The sequence below is a fragment of the Amblyomma mixtum genome, chromosome 2 (genome assembly GCF_055824585.1).
Source record: "Amblyomma mixtum isolate Tamu chromosome 2, ASM5582458v1, whole genome shotgun sequence".
Taxonomy (NCBI): Eukaryota; Metazoa; Arthropoda; class Arachnida; order Ixodida; family Ixodidae; genus Amblyomma; species Amblyomma mixtum.
The window spans coordinates 156,164,987-156,183,065 of NC_143013.1; the positions used below are offsets into that span (position 1 = coordinate 156,164,987).

Below are 18,079 nucleotides of genomic sequence, written 5' to 3' on the forward strand. Positions count from 1 at the left end.
TAGAACCGTTGATGAAATGTTTCTGATTTCAGCGCGTTGGACAGTAACGATCGAAAGATGGAATGGAATTGTGTAGAGCGATTCCTTTAAGGGACAGCGTATTCGTTCGATGTAGTGCAGTTTGCGGGCGCCCTTACTTCAAGAACGGCTGCCTTTCCTCGGCTTACTTGTTAGCATTCGCTTACAAAAATTTTTAGTAACATTCTTTAGAAAGTCTTTCGACAATTGTTAATAGAACCTATCAACATTGAATAGAAAGTCTTTTAAATGTCTTTGTACATTGTAGTAACAACCTATCAACCGTCTTCCGACAATTGGCCACCGATATCCAAAAGACTCAAGTACATAGAAAGTCTTTATACTTCCTATCATCCCCTTATCGAGTTTGTATACACTTCCTATTGACCCCTTACCGACAAAGTCTACTAACACCCTATTAACGGTCTTCCGACAATTGGCCACCGTTATCCAAGACTCAAGTACATAGAAAGTCTTTACACTTCTTATGAACCACATACCGACAATGTCTACCAACACCCTATCAACGGTCTTCCGACAATTGGCCACCGTTATTCAAAAGACTCAAGTACGAAGAAAGTATAATTCCTACATCAACTTTTGCAAAAGTGTATGTTCTACACAGTACAACACTTTTACCAACATAGTTTTATCACTTCAAAATCATTTTTTGAACACTATCCTGGAGTGCTTAAAGAATAATAGAAGCAAAATGCAAATTATTACATTTATTGTGCACAAGTGTACATACGCGCTACAACACATGCATGATGCATCAAAATATTTTATGGAGAACAATAGAGGAACAGAATATTGCTTTCGGCACACTTCCCCTCAGTTCCCTCTTAGTAACAATGACTGACACACAGCAATTGAAAAACAACAGGTTTTAATTCACGATGTTTCGGCTGGAGGACCAGCCTTTTTCGAGTATAGTATAGCATTCGAAACAAAAGCTGTGTGCTTCAAATGCTGTAGTACACTTGAAAACGGCTGGCCCTCCAAGCAAAACGTCGTCAATTAAATCCCGTTCGGTTTTTCTTACATATATACGAGGTGTTTCAGGGAAGACTAAGTAATTTTCAAAAAACAGGTATTTTGAGATGAATGTATGGCTTTTTCAGCATAGTATTACCAGTGTTGGCAGGCACCAGAAAACTTGTGAAGAGTCTTACGTAGTAAGCTGGTTAGCTAATTTTTATTAATGAACCTTTTCACTACCAGAAACTTCGTTAAAACATTAAGTTGGGCTAGTTGGTAACGGCTTGAAGGAATCGTACTCTTAGCGGTAAGAACACACACAACACCAAGACACACACACACAGGCCACCCGCTAGACTTCAACTATCTTTACTGGACACTTGTACGACATAAATATGTATCACTGAGCACACGCAGGTGCCTCGTCATCGGCATCAGGTCTAACTACGCCCTCCCCTCTCCCCCAAGGCATAGGGTTGCGCCGATAAACAATCCCTTTTTCTGCCAATGCCAGGGAGGGAGTGCTTACACACGTCACCCGCCTCGAATACGAAAGGCCTGGGAGCCGAGAAAAAAGAAAGAGAAATTATCGAAGTCTTTCGTATTCAAGAGGCAGGCGACATGTGTAAGCACTCCCTCCCTGGCGTTGGCAGAAAAATAGATTGTTTATCGGCGCAACCCTATGCCTTGGAGGAGAGGGGAGGGCGTAGTTAGACCTGATGCCGATGACGAGGCACCTGCGTGTGCTCAGTGATACATATTTATGTCGTACAAGTGTCCAGTAAAGATAGTTGAAGTCTAGCGGGTGGCCTGTGTGTGTGTGTGTCTTGGTGTTGTGTGTGTTCTTACCGCTAAGAGTACGATTCCTTCACTATCAGAGTTAGGCGTCTAGTTGCCATTAGAGATTTGTAGCAGTTACATGCACTGGAGGGGTTCCTTTCCCTGTGTGCTTTCAAAAGCGCATGTATTTTCGCACGATGCAGCCAAATTTTGTCGAGCCACAGCGGCGAAAGTAATCATGTTTTGTACATTCCAGAAACTGATATGGCTATTACAAACAACTGGCTAAAAGTCTCTAACTGCAACCAGTTGCAAACCTGTGTTAGTTAAAAAGTTAATTATCAGAAATTAGTTAACCAGCTTACTAAATACACCTCACCGGCTTTCTGGTGTCTGCTAACAGTGGTAATATTATGCAGCAAAAGCCATATTTTTGAAAACTACTTATTCTTCCCTGAAACACCTGGTGCATATAAATACTGCTCACTTTCCTGTACAACACAGAAACGAAATAATTTCTTCTGTAACATGAAGGTTCCATGAGCCACATAACAAACCCGTGGAAAAAAACTGCATGCATACACACACATCTCTCCAAAACAGCTAAAAAATCCCACACAGTGAAACAATGCTTACACTGTCTTAAGACCAACATTAAAGGCTTCAAACACTAGCGAATTAAAAGTCAAACAGATGCCAAACATAAGCTAAATGTCCCCATGGATGTAGATATTAAGCTATGAGCTGATTTTAATAAAAATGCATCAGCACAGAAATGCTTAAGCGGCTTTGTTGATGCACTATCCTGACACTTGTCCTCAATATCAGGCAGCCTGTTTGTTATTCATCACCATCATCAGCCTGACTATGCCCACTACAGGCCAAAGGCCTCTCTCATGTCTCTCCAATTAACCCTGTCGTTACTTGTCTGCATCACCAGCGGAAGAGGTAGCGTCCTAGTGATGAGACGTGTGCACGAACAGGTAGCCTCCTCCATGGCAGAATGCAGCAGCAAGAGAACTGCACAAGAAAACATTCAAAGTATACAGTTATAGTAACTTCTAATAGAATCAAACACGGAGAAGCAACAATCAGTTAAATGTGCACTAAAATGCAGCACTCCGAGTGAGTTTAATAAGGCTGCTGAGTAATAGCATAAGCAGCAGTCACAAGACTAGAACTAAATGTAATGCGTCCTTGAACAAGAAAAAGCTATAACATGCTGTTGTGTTCAATTCTGCCCCCACATTCGAAGACTGAATGATATTCACAGGAACTGACATTAACGTGTTACACCTAATTAGGCTACCACGAAGAGATATTTAGCCATTCCAGTCATATGAAGATAACATGCAGGCCATCAAATATGAAAATTATTTTGTGTTTCTGATTTGTCTGCACAAAAATTCAGGCAGCTTTTGTTTTCAAAAGTGATGGCACAAAGACAATGCAATATAATGCACATGTTGCTGTAGATAATGTATCATTTGGAGCTACACCAGGTGTTAGGGGAAAATGTATGAACAAAGAGTACAAAGGTGAGCAAGTTTGCCAGGGCAAGAGTGGCACACTCTAAAGAAAATGAATCAAAAATATTAAGGCACACACTGCGTCAGACACAATACTTGTAAGTAAAGCTGCATAGAACTACAAGCGATAAAAGCCTCAGAAACGTGCCCCTAAGGGAGCAGCTGGACTGGTAGTTTTTTATTTGTCCCGCAGCACATCCCTCCAGTGCTGAGGCCTGCTCATATCTGTTTAAGTTAAGAATACAAGGGAAACAAGCAAACAAGTGTTCCAAAGAAGATAAAAATGTGCACTTAAGTTGTTCTTTAGGAAATTACGTGTCACTAATTGCAGCAATAAATACCTCGAGAAAGTAAATTAAGTTATTTACACAGCTTATTACAAACCTTGATGGCAGAGGAGAAAGGCAACATCAAATGCATCGGTTCAAGTAAAGCCAGGGGTCTTAAGGTCACAGCAATATTTGTTGACTTAGGCTAAGCTAGTGTAACGCAATCAGTAACTGAACGTCGGCATGAATAAAAATAACAATGCACCAACACTCAATTCCAAATGCATTTCAACTGTACAGTGCAGTCAGTTGTGACAAAGGGAGTGTGAAAGAAAACCTCAGCAATACTCATGACATCGAATAAGCACCTTTCTTCTGTAGAGCTAAAATATAAGCTCTACAGGGTTTCATGTAATGCAAGGATAACCTGGTAAGGTACCAATTATTGATGCTAGCAACAAATATGCTTCTAAAGCAGAGTGCTCCACTTGAACGCCAATATTCAATTATGCACTGCCCGTTAGGCCGTGCCTATCACATGACTGGTTCACTTCAAACATGCCATACCTTGTAAGAGGTAGGTACTGCTGAAGTAAACCTATAAAATTTATTTGCTGCTTTTAGACTGCTGTATAAAGGTCAAGAAGCAGATAATTGTTTTAATTTGGTCTATACTGTGGTCAAGATTTCCAAGCACGAGAGGCATGAGGGAAAAAACTATAAAAAGCATTTCACACTATAACACAATGCACTTGACTAGGGGAGTGCTTTCATGATGCCCGCAATATCTTTTTCCTTTCTGTTGGTTCTCTTTTAAAAGAAAAAAAAAAACGAAAGCGAGAGGGAGCCTGGACCAGAAGATTTTTGGCAGGCTAAAAAAGACAAGGAAAGTATACCCACTTGTCTACCTATCCTTTTACAAGTGGCACATGCTTGATATCCAGTGTCAATGGCTGATAGGCTGAACCAGCAGGTCTTGATGTCATTTGCCTCTGGTTGAGGTAGCATTGGCTCGATGACAGATGAAAGCTGATGCAAAGTAGCGTGATGATACCAGTGGAGCAGCTGTACAGGGCTTGACTGCGGGTGCATTTGAAGAAAGGCTGCATTAGAGCCATGCTTTCATAAACATCATCACACAAGCCACATCCCATTACAACCTCTAGCTGTTCAGTCCAAAGTGTTCATGAGTGGAGGCTAATGATTAATTACCTATGCCTCCAATAGTTAGCGAAAAAATGGTTTACAAAGCTTGTCATACTTTTCTTAAAGCTATTATTCGCGAATCACGTTATACTTTTATCGCTTCAGACTGAAAATGGGGGAATGACATAAATGTAGTGTACGTAAAAAATAAAATGACAACAAACCTTCCATTGTGCGATTACCTCAGCTGCACTGCAATGGAATGGTTCTGCTATTTTTAATCGTCGTTTCGTTGACCAGAACTATCAAGAAACACAGCACTTGATGTGACTGCGACGTAGAACGGGCAATGCTCCTTATCCAGTAAACACTCAGGCAGCCGAATCAAAAGACGCACGCCGCTACAAGCACTTTTCGTTCTTATGGTCTCCTTTTCACGCGCTGCTCCTGTTCAGTCGGAATAACGAATCAAGCAGCACCCCATAGTTCTCGGCGTGCAACCAAATTCTATCACATAACTCCTGCGCCGAGGAGCTGACGCAAAGAGCGTGAGGCGGCGGGTTAAAAGTTGCATAGTTGGCAAGCGAGCGTGTCAGAACACCTTCTCTCTGCAAACGAGCGCGTGGTGCCCGCATTTTGCACCTAACTGCGAACAAGACGTGAAGACCAACCCAAATGCATTTGCAGCCCTTAATCATACCCCCCACACATCGCAGAAGTCATTTTACAGTTCTGTACTTACATTTGTCAACGTTCACGGCAAGCCGTTTCTTCTATCGGGCATCGGGCGCCGGCCGCTCTCGGCGTGGTTGCGTGCAGTACGTCAGAGCAGTTTTTGAGCACTGCGTGCGCGTAAGAACGTCTTCCGCAGCACTGGCCCATCTGTCACCTTCCGAGTTCAGTCACACTACCACAACACTAACGAGGCCGCACATTTAACACTAACAAACTGAAGAAATGCACCCACAACTTCACAACCGTCGCACCCCGTCAACAAAGAGTTGTTTCAGCGTCCTAAACAAGACAGTGTAGCGCGCGGTCAACATGAGACTCGCAATCCGCCGCCAGCGAACGGAAAGATGGCGCTAACGTCGCCTAACTTTACACGCGTTAAAGAAAAGAATTGATAAAGCCCTTTTTGCCACAAACTTGTTGCATTAAACGACAAAATATTTTGTTTCAGTTACAAAGTCAGCAAATTGGAATGATTGAGGTGAAAAAGTGCGACTACTCACAACCATCTGTTTCTGGCGGCGCTGCGAACGAAAGCTTGGAAAACCGGGCAGCATGCCGGGCAGCTACAGGCGACGCATCTGGGGCCAGGAAAGCCGCAGCCGCTGCACGGCTGCACTGTCTGCCTAGTTCTAAGTCTATAACTCAGCTCCCCGTAACTGCGTCGCAGAATAAGGAATGATGATGATGTTGCCAAACGCTACTGGTTTCGGTTTTTATTTTCGCGTATTGGGTGGCTTAGCGTACTCTACACAGCTTGGCTCATGCGATTTAGTGTACGTGTGTGTACCTAGGGAACACGAGCGTTCGCACGGCGCTCTAGCGTGACGCGCGAAACTTTCAAGGCTGCGCTGCAGCATCGCCTCTGTTTTGTGTATGTTTATATCACGTCATTGGACACCTTGCACGCTCTTTGCTCGAGCGAGCCCCGCCGACAGTCGCGCTACCGTAGTCTTTTTGTGTGCTTCCTTGATTGTTTTTTTGCCTCTGCCTTACACGGTCCTCGGCTCGGCCTCACGTCCGCTGATGGCAGTAAGAAAAGGCGAAGAATGAACATATGCTTTCGCGCGTCTACTCCGTATGACTACGTTAAAACCCAACACTTTATTCCAGGATTCTTAGTCTTTGCATTACGGGAAAATAGAAAATACAGCTATCACCACGTTTTCCCCCGCCACAGCTTCGTACCGTGTTTGCGTTGAAGGAGATGCAAGTGAAGATGCGGAAGAGGCACTGCGCCTGTGCTTTAGCGGTGCTCAAAGCGGGGGATGCTCTCAGCCTAGCTTTTTCCATACTGGAAGCTCCTCTGTGGCTTAGTACTAGCGAAAAATGTAACAAGTCAAGAATGAGGGCTTATAGTGCTCCAATTGCCGTGCACCTTCCTCATGCAAAGCCCTTGTTACCGCAGTTGAGTACAGCGGGCCGCTGTTACCTGTTTTGTTTCTCTATACTTCTCTTTATAGTATCGGCCGCCGAACATACATAAAAATTAATATTGCCTTGCCTGAAATTTCGCATGTACAGTCGCTGAAGAACGAAGCAACTTGAGTTCTTGAAGCTGTAAGCCTGCACACGTTACACAGAATTTACTCAGAGCGCGAAGCGGTGCGGCCCTTTTCGCGCGGGGTTTTCCGTCCGGTGCGATCAGCCATTGCTGGTCGCTCGAGGAGGAGGGTAGTGCGAGGGTTTAAATTGGGCGCTCCCACGTGGAGTGGCATAATGTGTACCGGACACTTTTGCATGGCCGGCAGTGCGCAGGGAAAGTGTGCTTGCGGTGGAGGTTCAGGAAGCTGGTGATATAATTTGGGCGCCTTTTGAGCTAGCGAGAACATGTCATTCAATGAGTGTGGAAACACATCGGTGCAATGCTAAACTTGAATTTTTTTGTAGCTCGCAACAATAATCCCTCTGACACCTCAGAGCGAAACGCTCTTAATGCTAGTGTGTTTTAGCACCGTCGTACGGTACATCACTGTTCAACTGCACGTTAAAATATGACCTATCAAGAATTACAACAATAGCAACAGCAACGTGTTTCGAATTGGAAGAGTTTTTGTACAGGTCAGCTGAAATTCTTTGTTAGTTCTGAAATGTTAAATCTGTTTAATGACTGCCTGAGTACAGAATTTAAGGACGAATACGCAGCAGAAAGCATTGTTTTCGTGTAGAATGAGCCATCAGCGAAACTGATTCGCTGTAACGAAGTCATCATTGCGCTTATGTAACAAAATATGTCACTAGCTCCTATTTTTTCTTAAAGTTCTTTTAATTTCCTTGAAGTGCGAGGCAATAATACTTGAGTATTCTATGAATTCATTCACTTTGTACCAAAATTATTTCGTTTGCTGGTAACTTTTTTCGTACACTTCATACAATCAAAAATTGTCACTAAATGTCTTCAATTCAAGGCACGTTTCTGAATTTCGGGATAAATGTTCTGTTATGAACTTTGCCCTTTTCCCCGCACTCGAAAATGCAAAAGCAGTAAAGCTAGTATTGAGAAAATTGAACTGAAATTTCTAAAAATCCACAGCGTGCTCGGCTATGGGAATGTGATTGCAAATTTTTGTTTCGTCTTCAAGGTTAGTTAAGCTGCCGCTTTGAAGTTGTCGGCTACAGTACTTGATTATTTTAGGCTTTTATTTGTTTATTCGCATCACCAAAATGCTTTCTCGGTTCGTAGTATATTTCTATTGACAGCAGTATATAAGCAGTAAGAAAATTGTATGAACTTTCTATCAACAAATGTTGATAAAATATGCCCTAAGAAAATGTGACTGCAAATGTTTGTTTCGTGTTCAAGGTTGCTTCAGTTGCATTGACATGTTAGGCTAGAGTACTTAATTAATTTAGGCATTTATTCTCATTATAAAACGTTCTGTCGGTGTCTAGTATGTTTCTACTGACAGCAGTACATAGAAAGCAGTAAGGAAATTGTATGAACTTCCTATCAACGAATGTTAATAGAATATGCTCGGCTAAGGGAATGTGAGTGTAATGTTTGTTTCGTGTTCAAGGTTGTTTTAATAGCTTTGAAGTGTTCGCCTACAGTACATGATTTGAGGCATCTATTCGCATGACCAAAAATGTTTTGTCACTTTCTAGAGTATTTCTAGAGTATTCTAGAGTACAGAAAGTATTAAAATGGAATATATCTTCTGTTTTAAAACGTTTTCCCATATCCTGATTACATTCCAAAAGCATTTGCTGCGAATAATGTTGGTCGCTTTTCGATATAGTGAAATTGTTGGCTAGCTGCAACAGATTCCACCATGCAATCAGGTAAGATGTTGTCACGATTATGCGAACAAGACAGTGTTAATCACCTCGAACACCATGCAGTTTGTTCATTTACTTCTCTCAACGTGTCAAACTGCACCCAGATTTTCTAGTAACTTTCTATTGACAGGAGTAAATACAAAGAAGTAACAGTCTACCAACTTTGTATTGACAAAGGTGCATAGAATGTAAAAATTATTTTCTAGTAACTTTCTATTGACAGAGTACATACAAAGAAGTAACTTCTACCAACGTTGTATGAACAATTGTTGATAGAATGTAAAAGTTACTACAAGGTTACTAGAGTCAATATAATGTTAATACAAATTCTAAAGAAAGTTGATATCCATTTTTGTAAGGGTTAAACATCTAATTGTATTGACAATATACGTCATGGTATAACGAAAAGGAGCTTGTCAATGCTCCTGAAAACAATATACAAGAGGGTGCTGTAATGGCCTTACGCAATACTTTTTAATTTCCGTAATAACGAAGGAGGTGGGGGACTCCCGACATAGTTGCGGTCACTAGATGCATCCCCTTAACATGCAGTGCAAAAAGAAATTGACATTGTTCTGGACTTAGCCGAAAGTCAGTGTATCGAACATAGTTAGATAAAATTGCGATTGTTATAGACTGGTCTATAGGCACTAGGCTATCTATAGTGTACAGTCTATAGACGAAATGAAATTGAGGTAGTTGTAGACTGTAGTCTATAGAGAGTCTATAGACCGTCTATAGACGAAAGGAAATTGAGGCATCTATAGACCTTGGTCTATAGAGAGTCTATAGACCGTCTATAGACGAAAGGAAATTGAAGCAGTTGTAGACTTTAGTCTATAGAGACTCTATAGACAAAAGAAAATTGAGGCAGCTGTAGACCTTAGTCTATAGAGAGTCTATAGACCGTCTATAGACGAAAGGAAACTGAAGCAGTTATAGACTTTAGTGTATAGACAAAAGGAAATTGAGGCAGCTATACACCTTGGTCTATAGCGAGTCTATAGACCGTCTATAGACGAAAGGAAACTGAAGCAGTTATAGACTTTAGTCTATAGACAGTCTATAGACAAAAGGAAATTGAGGCAGCTATAGACCTTAGTCTATAGCAGTCTATAGACCGTCTATAGATGAAAGGAAATTGAAGCAATTATAGACTTTAGTCTATAGACAGTCTATAGACAAATGGAAATTGAGGCGGCTATAGACCTTAGGCTATAGCGAGTCTATAGACCGCCTATAGAAGAAAGGAAATGGAGGTAGTTGTAGACTTCAGTCTATAGAGAGTCTATAGACCGTCTATAGACAAAAGGAAATTGATCCAGCTATAGACTTTAGTCTAGAGAGAGTCTATAGACAGTCTATAGACAAAAGGAAATTGAGGCAGCTATAGACCTGTCTATAGAGGGTCTATAGACAGTCTATAGACGAAAGGAAATTGAAGCGGCTATAGACCTTAGTCTATAGAGAGTCTATAGACCGTCTTTAGACAAAAGGAAATTGAAGCAGCTATAGACTTCAGTCCATAGATTTTCTATAGACTGTCTATAGACAAAAGGAAAAGTCTATAGGATGGCTATAGAGTCTATAAAAAGTCTATAGAAAGTCTATAGACCATTTTTATAAGGGTAGGCTTATGTCATATTCATACCGAGCCCCTGATTCCCTTTCTCTTCTTTGCTTAATTGCTTAGCAAGGGCCTCGGTTTTGGCATCCTTGACGCCATAGGAAGCATAAGAGGGTTCTCACACAGCTTCCACCCTCGCTCTTTGACAACGTTCTACGTCATATAAGCAGTAACTCAGGACGTGCTGCGTCCACCATTAAAGAAAGTGCGTGGCGCTGATGAACACTCAACGTTAGGTTATTTGTAAACATAAATTAAATCGATAACATATTCAGTAACATTCTAAATTCAACAACAGCACAAAATACATAAATTAATTAAAATCCCCCTTGTTCCTTGGTTTCTGTGGCTGTTGGCTTCTCATATCTATAACGAGCTCCTCATCCCCTTCCCTTGTATGCTTAATTGCTTAACGAGGGCCTCGGTTATGGCAGTCTTGATGCCACAGGAAGTAAAAGAGGGTTATCACACAGCTTCTACCCTCGCCGTTCGACGACGTTCTACGTCGTATCAGCAGTAACTCAGGACGTGCTACGTCCGCCACTTAAGAACGTGCGTGGCGCTGATGAACACTTTCAAGGTTAGGTTATTTGTAAATATAAATAGCCCCGAAAGCTGAAAATTCTCTCATATTCATAACAAGCCCCCCATTCACCTACTCTTGTTTGGTTAATTGCTTAGCGAGGCCCTCAGTTTTGGCATCCTTGACGCCATAGGAAGGATCAGACGGTTTTCACAAAGCTTCCACCCTAGCTATTTAACGACGTTCTACATCATATAGGCAGTAACTCAGGACGTGCTACGGCCGCCACTTAAGAACGTGCGTGGCGCTGATGAACACTCAAAAAGGTTAGGTTAATTGTAAACATAAATGCCCCTGGAAGCAGAAGATTTCGCAGGCGTAGCCGTAGCTCAGCGCGAGAGCCCCGGACGCGTAATTCAGAGGTCGTGGGTTTCGATCGCACCGGCGGCATGTGTTTGTTCTTTATTCTGCTTTTCTTATCAATTAGATTTAACCGATAACACATTCAATAATATTCTAAATTGAACAACAGCACAAAATATATAAATTAATTAAAATCCCGCCTGTCCCTTGGTTTCTGTGGCTGTTGGCTTCTCATATTTATAACGGGCCCCTCATTCCCCTTCCCTTGTTTGCCTAATAGTTTAGCGAGGGCATCGGTTCAGGCAGTCTTGACGCGATAGGAAGCATAAGAAGGTTCTCACAAAGCTTCCATTCTCGCCGTTCGACGACGTTCTACGTCATATCAGCGGTAACTCAGGGCGTGCTACGTCCGCCACTTAAGAACGTGCGTGGCACTGATGAACACTCTCAAGGTTAGGTTATTAGTAAATGTAAATACCCCCGAAAGCAGATTTGACAGCCGTCGCCGTAGCTCAGCGGTAGGGCACCGGACGCGTAATTCGGAGGTCGTGGATTCGGATCGCACCGGCGTCATGTGGTTGTTTTTTCTTTTGCTTTTCTTACCAAATTAGTTTTAATCGATAACATATTCAATAATATTCTAAACTGAACCACAGCACAAAATACATAAATTAATTAAAATCCTCCCGCCCGTTGGTTTCTGTGGCTGTTTCCTTCTCATATTTATAACGAGCCCCTCATTCCCCTTCCCTTGTTTGTTTAATTGCTTAGCGAGGGCCTCGGTTCTGGCAGCTTTGACGCCATAGGAAGCATAAGAGGGGTCTCAGACAGCTTCCACCCCCGCCGTTCGATGAAGTTCTACGTCATATCAGCAGTAACTCAGGACGTGCTACGTCCGCCAATTAAGAACGTGGGTGGCGCTGAGGAACACTCTGAAGGTTAGGTTATTTGTAAACATATATACCCCAGAAACCAGAAGATTTGACAGCAGTAGCCGTAGGTAAGCGGCAGAGCACCGGACACGTAATTCGGAGGTCGTGGGCGCGGATCCCACCGGCGGCATGTCGTTGTTTTTCTCGTTTTCTAATCAATTAGCTTTAAGCGACAACATATTCAGTAATATTTTAAACCGAACAACCGCACAAAGTAAAAAATAATTAAAAATCTACTTTGTCCTTTGGTTTCCGTGGCTGTTGGCTTCTCTCATATTTATAACCAGCCCCTCATTCCCCTTTCCTTGTTTGCCTAATTGTTTAGCGATGGCATCGGTTCAGGCAGTCTTGACGCCGTAGGAAGCATAAGAGCGTGCTCACACAGCTTCCACCCTCGCCGTTCGACGACGTTCTACGTCATATCAGCGGTAACTCAGGACCTGCTACGTCCGCCGCTTAAGAACGTGGTTAGCACCGATGAACACTCTCAAGGTTAGGGTATTTGTAAACATAGATACCCCCCAAGCAGAAGAATTGACAGCCGTCGCCGTAGCTCAGCGGTAGAGCATCGGACGCGTAATTCGGAGGTCGTGGGTTCGGATCCCACCGGCGGCATGTGGTTGTTTTTTCTTCTGCTTTTCTAATCAATTAGCTTTAAGCGATAACATATTCAGTAATATTCTAAATCGAAGAACAGCACAAAATAAAAAATAATTAAATGTCGCCTTTGTCCCTTGGTTTCTGTGGCTTTCGGCCTCTCTCAGATTTATAACGAGCCCCTCATTCCTCTTCCCTTGTTTGTTTAATTGCTTAGCGAGGTCCTCGCTTATTTCATCCTTGACGCCATAGGAAGTATAAGAGGGTTCTCACACAGCTTCCACCCTCGCCGTTCCACAACGTTCTACGTCATATCAGCGGTAACTCAGGACGTGCTACGTTCACCACTTAAGAACGTGCGTGGCGCTGATGAACACTCTGGCAGCCTTTGATGCCATAGGAAGCATAAGAGGGTTCTCACACAGCTTCCACCCTCGCCGTTCGATGGCGTTCTACGTCACACCAGCGGTAACTAAGGACGTTCCACGTCCGCTGCTTACGAACGTGGGTGGCGCTGATGAACACTCTCAAGGTTAGGTTATTTGTGAACATAAATACCCCCGAAAGCAGAAGGTTTGACAGCCGTCGCCGTAGCTCAGAGGTAGAGCACCGGACGCGTAATTCGGAGGTCGTGGGTTCGGATCCCACCGGCGGCATGCGGTTGTTTTTTCTTCTGCTTTTCTAATCAATTAGCTTTAAGCGGTAATATATTCAGTAATATTATAAATTGATCAACACCACAAAAGAAATAAATTAAAAATCCCCTGTGCCCCTTGTTTCTGGGGCTGTTGGCTTCTCTCATATTTATAACGAGCCCCTCATTCCCCTTTCCTTGTCATCTTAATTGCCTAACGAGGGCCTCGGTTCTGGCAGCCTTTGATGCCATAGGAAGCATAAGAGGGTTCTCACAAAGCTTCCACCCTCGCCGTTCGACGACGTTCAACGTCATATCAGTGGTAACTCAGGACGTTCCACGTCCGCCGCTTACGAACGTGGGAGGCGCTGATGAACACTCTCAAGGTTAGGTTATTTGTAAACATAAATACCCCTGAAAGCAGCAGGTTTGACAGCCGTTGCCGTAGCTCAGCGGTAGCGCACCGGACGCGTAATTTGGAGATCGTGGGCTCGGATCCCACCGGAGGCAGGTGGTTGTTTCTTCTTCTAATTTTCTAATCAATTAGCTTTATGCGATAACATATTCAGTAATATTCTAAATCGAAGAACTGCACAAAATAAAAAATAATTAAAAATCGCCTTTGTTCCTTGGTTTCCGTGGCTGTTGGCCTCTCTCAGATTTATAACGAGCCCCTCATTCCTCTTCTATTGTTTGCTTAATTGCTTATCGAGGGCCTCGGTTCTCTCATCCTTGACGCCATAGGAAGTATAAGAGGGTTCTCACACAGCTTCCACCCTCGCCGTGCGACGACGTTCCACGTCATATGAGCGGTAACTCAGGACGTGCTACGTCCGCCACTTAAGAACGTGCGTGGCGCTGATGAACACCCTGGAGGTTAGGTTATTTGTGAATACTGCCGCGAGTCTTTGTAGCGTTTGTTCGTTGTTTTTATTTGTTCATGCTTCATGGCTGCGGGCACGCCGCTTTATCGCTTCGTTTGTGACGCAAGACGCGCCTAGAATTATCTCGATGGATCGCATCCGGACGGAGCCGACTGTTGTTTGTGCCAGAATGTTCTAGTAACTTCGAAAGCTTTATCTCGAAGATTCGCTATCGGCTTTAAAAACAGCTCGGCAGACAGCAGTGGGCATTCTGTTCGACGACCACTGGGCACGCTTGTTGGTACGCCGCCGCCAAGTGATTCAGTTCTTTGCGGGCGCAAGTCAGCCCGAATAGAAAATTCAGGGGGCACTTTGACTGTCTAAAGTGCGTAGAGGCGAAAGCGTTTTCCGCACCACTTTCGCTGCTTCTGTGGCACTGGTGGCGTCACATATAATTGAGTACTAAATACTAAGTGATGACAAACCACTAATTAATGGCTAATTACTGATTAATGCCTGAACACTAATTAACTGCTAATTAATGTCGCTTAAGCTTACCCTTTAGGAGTGGAACGCGACAGCGAGTTGTAGTGCTGCCAGGGAGTCCAATGAAAGCCACCACCCGTTCGGCGCGATGCCTTGCCCTTTGAACGCAACGCTTTTTGAGGAAAGGAAATGGCGCTGTAATTCTCTGTCATCTCGGTGGACACCTGAACCGCACCGTAGAGGAAGGAAGGAAGTGGCAGGGGAAAAAGCAAAGAGTTCCCGTAATGAAGAAAATGAAAATTGTATTTGAGGAAAGGAAATACGCAGTAACTGTTTCACATATCTCGGTGAACACCCGTCAAAATTCAGGGGGGCACTTTTTTGACCTAAAATGTGGTTACTGATGTGTGGATAAGACGTTAAGCTTCGCCTCTAAGAGTGGAACGCGATAGCATCTTGCAACGCTGCCAGGGAGTCCATAGAAAGCCATTGCCCAGTCGGTTCTACGCCTCACTCGTCGGTAAATTGGTTTTTGAGGAAAGGAAATGTATCTGTCTCTCATATCTCGGTGGACAGCTAAACCTCGCCGGAAGGCAAGGGAGGAGGATGGCAGTGAGCTAAGACACTGCATTCATTAGACGCGCCTTTGTTCATTCCAAACAATCGAGCTGGCATGGCGGAGTGGATAGCATGCTCGTCTCGCACTCCGAAGACCGGGGTTCGATTCCCGAGCTCGACCAATTTCTTACTCGGTTTTATTTATTTATATGGCTTGACTAGAAAAGTTAATTAGGCTAATTGGGTAATTAAGCAATTAACTAAGCTCAGTCCCACTTACTTGGCGCATCACTATATGATCCCTTCAATTGGTTGCATGGTTACTAGCCAAAGTACAATTGGCCCCGTTTGAAATTGGCGCACTGTGACGTCACGGCCGTTTCGACCAACTGAAAAGCGTGACATTTCTGTCGACAACTGCTGCTTACAACGATGAGGCATTAAAGGCTTTCGCCTTAATAAAGAGCTTCGTTTCGAAGACATTCTCGCTGTGTCCTTGTTCGCCGGACTGCAGTCACCACTACGTGACATCTGGTGGTGTGCTAACCTGCTACCTTGCTCTGCCCCTCAGATGGAACCTGGTGCACAGCCAACGCCTGTCGTGCTTCGCCAGCCCCGGGAGCCACCGACGTTTTGTGGAGAACCACACGAAGATGTAGAAGACTGGCTGGACATGTACGACCGTGCGGCAGCACTGAACGCCTGGGACGACAGCTCTAAGTTCCGAAACGTTTATTTTGCATTGGACGGCCCTGCCAAAATATGATTTGAAAACCGCGAATCTTCTTTCACGACCTCGGCGACCTTCAAGAAGCAGCTCCTGGGTACGTTTACAAACGTCGTACGCAAAGAAAGAGCTCATCTGCTTCTAGAATCACGCATCCAACACCCGAATGAGACTGTGAGCGCGTACGTAGAAGATATGAAGCGCCTTTTTCAACGTGTCGATCCTGACATGACGGAGGAGAAGAAGGTGCAGCTTTTGATGCGTGGTGTTAAAGAGACACTTTTCTGTGGTCTGACCCGCAGCCCACCGACGAAGGTCGCAGAATTCACCACTGAAGCAGCTGCCATTGAGAGAACATCGGAAGCACGAGCCCGTCATTTTCCTAGACAGCCCCAAGGGACCTCGACAGCCCTCTCGGATGGCACAGCATTCGGAGGCAACCTGCGGAATCTTATCCGCTGACTGAAGCTTTATGCCGATGACTGTGTTCTTTTTCGTGAAATCACAAACGCTAATGATAACATACTCCTGCAGTCCGACCTTGACGTGATCTCACACTGGTGTAACGATTGGCTTATGACTTTAAATGCTAGTAAATGCAAAATCATGACAATATCCCGCCGTACCAACCTGCCTATACCTTACAGCTACAGAGTTAACTCCATAGCTCTCGAAAATGTCACATCTTACAAATATCTGGGTGTTTACATAACAAACAACTTTTCATGGCATGTTCATGTGAAATATATTACCAGCAATGCTAATCGCACTCTCGGTTATCTACGTAGGAACTTTTCTCAAGCACCAAATCATCTCAAAGTAATATTATATCAAACATTAATTCGACCGAAACTAGAATATGCCTCCGCAATATGGGACCCAGCTCTTTCGACACTAACCGACGACATCGAAGCAATTCAAAATCGATCAGTGCGCTTCATTCTGTCTAATTATGCCCGTACTGCAAGTGTTTCCTTAATGAAATCACAACTAGGTCTACCGAACTTGCATATTCGAAGGAAGATCTCCCGTTTGTGCCTGTTTCATAAAATTTATTTCAATAACCCTTTACTTAAAAGTGAACTCTTTTCTGAACCTACTTACCTATCAACGCGTGTCGATCACACATATAAAGTTCGCGCCCCACACTGCCGTACAAATCTGTTTTCTGACTCTTGCTTGCCAAAAACTATAACGGACTGGAACCACCTTCCCCCCTCCATTGCCTATATTCAAGACCCTGTGGCATTCAAAAACGCGCTAAAAATTATTTTGACTGTCTAGCCTGCTTATTTCATGTTTTTTCTTGTCACTTGTTTGCTGTGTCTGGAGCATTTTGTTTCTTTTCTTAAGCCCTGCAACATATGTTTCAGTTTTTATTTATTTCCAAATACTGCGGGCAGCAGTGCTGCCCAAGCAGGAGTGCCTGTACGCGTGTGCTTTCTCTTTTTTTTCTCCAAATTGCTTTGTTGAAATTTTGTTCAACCCATGTACCCACCCCCTCTGTAACGCCCCCTAGGCCTTGAGGGTAAATAAATAAATGAATAAATTGTGCGGAAAGAGCTGCGTCGCCTGCTACCATCTTCCAACCAGCCACGAAGTTGCGGCCCTTGAGGAAATCGTACGCGAAGAAGTGGAGCATGCGCTTGGCACTCCGTCATCTTCGCCTCCTGCTGAAGCTGCAGCATTAACCTACGCTGCTGCACTACGCAGTCCTCAGCCCCAACGCGGGAGCCGAAGTCCGCATCTTCGGCGTAAACCAGCTGTTCCCGAACGCTTCCTCCCTGCCCCCGCCCGCCCAGCCTATGAACGACGCCCAAGCCCCAGGAAGTGCGACGCCTGGAGGACTTCCAACAACCGCCCGCTGTGCTTCCATTGCGGCGAAGCCGGTCATGTACTTCGCCACTGCCCGTACAGACGCATCGGCCTGCGAGGTTTCGCTATCGACGCCCCACGACGATTCCCTGGACAGCGACCACGGGAAATCAACGACTACCTGCATAGAGGGGAGTACGTCTGCATAGAGGGGAGAAGC

General features: G+C 44.1%; 1 long non-coding RNA gene across 1 annotated transcript; it reads right to left on the bottom strand.

Moving 5' to 3' along the window:
* Positions 1-2,608: 2,608 nt before the first annotated feature.
* LOC149361354 (uncharacterized) lies at positions 2,609-5,600 on the bottom strand. Its single transcript, XR_016288393.1, has 3 exons — positions 5,466-5,600; positions 4,478-4,657; positions 2,609-2,799 (listed from the first exon to the last, which is right to left on the bottom strand). It is a non-coding gene; the product is annotated as an uncharacterized LOC149361354 (long non-coding RNA).
* Between the last annotated feature and the right edge of the window lie 12,479 nt (positions 5,601-18,079).